The sequence below is a fragment of the Sinocyclocheilus rhinocerous genome, unplaced genomic scaffold (assembly GCF_001515625.1).
Source record: "Sinocyclocheilus rhinocerous isolate Xijiao unplaced genomic scaffold, SAMN03320098_v1.1 scaffold1049, whole genome shotgun sequence".
In the NCBI taxonomy this organism is placed as follows: Eukaryota; Metazoa; Chordata; class Actinopteri; order Cypriniformes; family Cyprinidae; genus Sinocyclocheilus; species Sinocyclocheilus rhinocerous.
In genome coordinates this window covers 1271385-1277825 of record NW_015652136.1, presented here as the reverse complement: position 1 = coordinate 1277825, position 6441 = coordinate 1271385, and the positions used below count along the sequence as shown (strand labels likewise).

General features: G+C 32.7%; 1 pseudogene; it reads left to right on the top strand.

The window, feature by feature from the left end:
- The window catches only part of LOC107713558 (centrosomal protein of 120 kDa-like), a 38385-nt pseudogene that overhangs the window by 9815 nt on the left and 22129 nt on the right, over positions 1-6441 (top strand).

Sequence of the window (6441 nt, the reverse complement as noted above, 5' to 3'; positions counted from 1 at the left end):
ACACTTATCCTTTCTAATTTAATTCAATTCTAATTTAAAATAATCTTGTTGGTTAACGGTTAATAATCGGTTAACGAGTGTCGGTTGTCGGTTAGGAAAAATAACCGAAACGAGTTAGTATTTTTTAACGGGACAATGACACTTATCCTTTCTAATTTAATTAAATTCTAATTTAAAATAATCTTGTCGGTTAACGGTTAATAATCGGTTAACGAGTGTCGGTTGTCGGTTAGGAAAAATAACCAATAACCAAAATGAACATCCCTAATTTGAACAAATTATTTTTCCATAATGAATTGCACCAAATGAACATGTTAAAACGACAGCCCTAGTCTTTAGTAATAGTGATGATGTTGTATGTGTTTTGCACACAGATCCATCTCTGCTGTGGAAACCAGTCTCTCGGCAGCACTGACGTCAGTCTGGCCGGGTTAATAAAGAGCAGCGCTGATCTCACTAAACATCCCGCCACTATAGAGGGCGCTTTCATCCTGCAGCCCCCGAACCGAGTGAAGCCCAGCCTGCAGTCTGTCCCTCCGGACCTGCAGCCGACTGTGGGCATATCTGTGACACTGAGAGCCGAAGATATCAACAATCAGGTCTGATCATATGCAGGGTTAAACAACTGTTACTTGAAATAAAATATAAGAAACCTTAAACTTATTTTATTTCTGATTTCTAACTTTTATTTCTGTTTAGTTGGCTAGGCAACATTTGTAATTTTTATTTAGTTTAACTTGATGTACTAAAATAATTAAAACAAAAAAAATTATAAACCTAAAATAAAATAAAATAAAACTTTAGACATAAAACTAATAAAAATGACAGAAGAGCAACAAATTACTAAAAGTTTTAATAGAAATAAAATTGAAACCATATAAAAATAAAAATTAATTCAAAATATTAACGTAAACTATAGTAGTATCTCAGTGATAATAAAATAGCATTGATCATATGTGATGTTTAAGGCCTTGTGCTAATTTTTATCATCATTTTGCATGGACTTTTACTTTCAAAACTTAATTTTCAAATGTTAAAAGGGTCATTATGAAGCAGGATTTTTCTTAATCTCATAAGAGTTTGATGTAATATGTGCAGTGTTATTAATACGTTTCTATTAATACTTTGAATTATTTTTTAGTTTTATATTTTCTGTTTTCATTTTAATTTAGTTACAGTTTTTGCAATTTTGTTGTGTTTTTGTCATCTTTATTGTTTTTATGTTTATATAGTTTTTATAAATTTGTCTTTCAGTAAACAGTTAACTATAGAAATACAAAGACGGTTCTCTCCTATACTTATGAATGGGAGAAACTGCAACGCGCAATATAGTGGAATAGTCCCGCCTTCTAAATGAAAGAGCCAATCGTTGATTGGTGAAGTCATTGCATCACTACAGCGGACGTTAGAAGCTCTGGTTCCCATAGAAACCTGAGGCTGGACCGGCTGATGTGCATGCGCAGTCAAAACCGCAATATAACTGTGCATGCGCATTGGCTGGTCTAGCCTGAAAAATAAGCTTTTTAAATGCTATTTGAGCATAAGAAACAACATTCATGGGGCAGTTCATTTTAGATTTTGTTGCTGATTTGAAATATGTAATTTAATCGCGAGCTTGGCAAAGATTTTTTAGTCATTTTGCATGTGAAAAGTGTAGCCAATCATTAATTTTTTTAGTACAAGACCGCTTTACTAACATTGTAAGTTGAATTGTAATGTACAAACGTTTAGAAATGGTGCCTTTAATAGTATTATCCTTAATTTTTTTTATTGCTTTGTTTTCTGTTCTGATGAGTTGTAGACACAGGATGTTGTTGTCTGTGTAGAATGTTATTAATTACGGTCTTTAAGCGTTTTTAACAGGCATATTTTTGTAAACAGCTAGACATACCCATTGAAAATGGACCTAAAACTCCAGTGAAGAAAGGTCCTGTGCCTGCAGCCCGTCATGAATGTCCCAGAGCCCTGATGACCCTGTCACCGGCCAGATCACCAGACCGGCCTCTCCGATCTCCAGCCTCTTCTCCTGAACACCAGCACTCTGAGAGCGAGGCTGAGAGTCTGTGCAGTAACGACAGACAGGCTCCGCCCACAGTACACGAGAGACAGGCTCCGCCCATAACGTATGAGAGACAGGCTCCGCCCACAGTACATGAGAGACAGGCTCCGCCTATAAAGTATGAGAGACAGGCTCCACCCACAGTACACGAGAGACAGACTCCGCCCACAACGTATGAAAGACAGGCTCCGCCCACAGTACACGAAAAACAGGCTCCGCCCACAACGTATGAGAGACAGGCTCCGCCCACAGCGCATGGCAAGTGTTCAAGCAAATTTCATTATTTTGAATGTGCATCTGTAAGTAGTAAAGCATATGCATTTCAAAATAAGAGTCCTGGTGTAAATCAGGCTTGTTTATAATTAAAATCTCAGCGTTATGCATTAGGGCTGTCAAAATGGCTGAAAAACTAAATTCGAATTTTGTACTTAAATATGATCAATATTCAAATTGTGTTCTAATTTAAAATGCACAATTTCAGTTAGGGGGAAAAAAAGCTTTTGGCTTCTCTCCTGAGGCCACAAGAGGGCGCATCGAGCAAACTATTACTAATGCACGCTTCTTCAAAGCAATAAAATAACACGACTATCTTTGAAAAAAGTGCATAATGTTTAAATTAATGTTTATAAACCATATATAATTAATTAAGTTGCTTAAACAATTAGAAACAAAGAAACTCTTCTGCTTTTTTGTGCATGGATGAACAAATACAGACCAAATTACATCAACATGTGCGCCTGGGTGAATATCCTAGTAAACACAGTCGGTTAGGCCTATGTCTTAACGTAAACAGTTGAGAAAGAAAACGCATGTGTATCAGTATATTGATCCGTGCTTTTCTTAAAGTGAAAGCAGACTAACAGAAAACTTGTCAAAAAAAAAAATCTCACTGATTTTGACTTTTATAAGGATTATTCTATATTTAATCTATACAGTGAAGACTGCGCAGTGTTATTTTACATTTGATTATTACATTTCTGTACCTGAAAATATCTTTTAGATCTACCTGAAAAACCTGAAAAGCACTGTTTATTTAATTTGTGTCTTTGTTATATTGTATTTATTTTCTGCTATAGCACTGAGCCCATAGTAGCAGCCAAAAAAAAGTCTCAAATAAAGTTTTAACAGCTTTATTGTTGTATTTATTTATTTTTTTTCTACATTAATGTATTTTTTTCTACAACTGGAGTACCTCGTTTGTGTTTCCTAATGACAATTTACATTTTTACACATTGCATATTTTAGCACACAAATCTTGACTGTTGTCATATCTTAAGATTACTTATATCTTGTGTGTGACTTGATTTATTTATTTATTTTTTCAATTTTTTTTTATTTATTATTAAAAAAAAAGTGTTGTAGGCCTATTTTTAGTTTTTGAATGTCCCAATTGAGGAACAGGATTTGAAAATTTAAGATAAATGTTCATGTTATATGTTTTGGTTGCATTTGTGAGTTAATAAAAATGTAAATGGTTGTTTAAAATAGGTATATAATATAATAATATTGATATATCGATCGATATTCTCCTGTATCGAATCGTATCGCAGAATTGTTTGAAGTATCGGCAAATATCGTATCGCTGGGTATGAGAATCGATATCGTATCGTGACGAACCATCTGATTTACACCCCTGATATTTTAGCCTTTAATCTATTTTCAAGAAATAAAGAAAAGGGATGAGTCAAAAGTGTAAAGAATTAATTTAATTTAAAGCACACACACATCTAGCTGTTTAAATTTTTTAGATTTCTGAAGGCACATTAGCTTTTTGTTCTGAACAAAAACAGCAGACGGGCTTATTGAAAATGCAAATTCATCCTCCGTGATCAAAGAAACAAAATAATTCTTTGTACTTTTGACTCATCCCTTTTCTTTATTTCTTAAAAATATTTTAAAGGCTGAAATGTGAGGTTTGTCATTTATATAAAACTTTCTATTTGTGAAAACCTGTATTTGAACCTTTTTTTTTTTTTGCAGGAATTTTATGGTTTAATATGTTACCATAGACATTACCCCGCTCAGTATTTATTTTATTTTATTTGTGCAGGTCTTAAAAAGCCTTAAATTTTATTTAAAAATCCTGTAGATACCTGTAAATTCTTTTTCTTTTTTATTTAATTTATATACTGTATGTTGGCTATTTATATTATGCAATGCTATATGCAATCCAGACCGGTGGTTTTTAATAGCACAATAACATCTGATTTAAAGTGAAAAACTCAAGTGTGTGTGTGTGTGTGTGTAAACATGTAATTTACCACAGTTTAAAGTGCTGGAAAAGCTTGAAAATGCACCTTGAAAAGTGCTTGAATTTGAATTTAGAAAAGGTGTAAGATGTATAGTTTAATACAAAGGACCGAAAACCAATCACAAAATACTTTTTCATTTAAAAACATGAGATGCAGTTGGATGGGGAAATAAAGTCTCGAGACATGTTTTTTAATAGTTAATTTTGAATAGCATTAATTTTACATGGCTTTCTAAACATGCAACGTTTTTGCATTTGAATGTGGATTTTTATTTTAAATTCGACGAATATTCTAAATTCAAATTTTTTATTTATTTTTTTAACCCATATTATGCATAATATTTTTTTTTGGTATTTATTGGTCTTTTGATCTGGCATTTAATTCAACTTCAACTCTTGTATCTTCTCTCTGGGCTGCTGTGACACTGGAACGAAAGACTAGGAACGTTATTTAACACATTCCATATATTAATTTTACTAGCATTGGCACAATAATCTATTAATTGGCTTTCTTTAAACACATTATTATAAGCAAAATCCAATATTGATCGATCTCATATGCATATATATATTGATATTTTAGTACATAAACCAATTTTAATACATGGGTCAAAGATGAAAATGGGTTTTCAAGCAGCATCAATAAAACTTTAATAAAGCTTTAAAAAAAATCATACATTAGAATGTGTCCTGTTTAATAATTTTTTTTTCTTGATCAAAAAATTATATCATACATTACAAATCATACATATACCAAAAATCTCATCAGGCATATTTAGAACAAGAATCATTAAAAGACTCAATTTAAGGATCAGCCCCAAAAATCAATTAATTAAAATTGTAAACGATCTTTGCCACTGTCCTTCAAACCATTAGCTTTAAACCATTTGACAGCAAAAAGTTTTAATCATTTAAAAATATAAAAAAAAATGTTTTGTATGATCACTAAATTTTCTTTTATATATTTTAATAAGTACAGGTTCAGAATAAGTATGTTTAGTTTTTATATAAATGCATATCCGTTACGCTGAATGACAATGAATATTATTTCACCCATATTTTGACATTTTATCTCACAAAAGTGATTTGAAAATTTTACTTGCATTTGTTATACTTTCTGTGTATATGAAATCACTTTTGTAAATTTTCATGTGGTCACCAACATGGGACGTCTTATCTTTGACCCACATGTGCATAGTGTTATTCAGTTGCTGTTTATGTATTATTTTCATGCACAGTTGTTAAATCTCATTCAGTTCAGAATGAACGTTCATATCTCATTAGTAGTCATTAAAAAGCAATATTTCTCATGCTATAGCACAGTAAATGTGTGTGTGTGTGTATGAATAGCTGTTTTGTTCTTTCAGATGCACTTGTCGTCCCAGATGTGTCTAAAGCTGATGCTGCAGACTCGTCCGTCTCTGTTTCTGCTCCAAAGATCTCCATCCCTGCGTCTGCACATCACTACTGCTTCTCTCTGGACCTGCGCAGCATCCGAGACCTCAGGACCAGCTTCCCCATCAACTGCGTCCTCAGGTGCCTCGCGAAAGCTTTAGCATGTTCATAGATGAAACTCCTCACCTTTCAGTGACAACTCACTTTTTTCAGACCTATGAGATGTGGGTTAGATCTAGGGATGCTCATTTTAACCGGTTAACCGACGTAAGAATTTTGACCGATTAATACCATCAGTTAAATGGTTTAAAAAGTCATTTATTTATATTTTTTTCAGTAATTTATCAAAATATTTAAAAAGGTTTGCTGCATGGTTAAAATGCGCTACACGTATAAAAAAATCCTGTTACTTTAGTACTGTACATTTAGTTCTGGAACTAAAGCGGTGCGAAAGGCCCTATAGCTAGGCTATTTTAGTTCCCCTCACTCCACAACAAATCCTTTCAATTAACAGTATTTAGAAAAGAACAAGAATTAAAAATATTAGAAGCTATAGCTACATAAACGACAAGCCAAAACGAATTAATTTAGGCTAAAACGAAACTGAAACCAACGTTGCATCTCTCATTCGACACAAAATCAAATGTTTCAATATTCACAATGTATTTGAATGCGAAAATATTATTTATTATGTACTTCACTCGTGTTCCAATATCCACGTAAAACAAAATGTTTT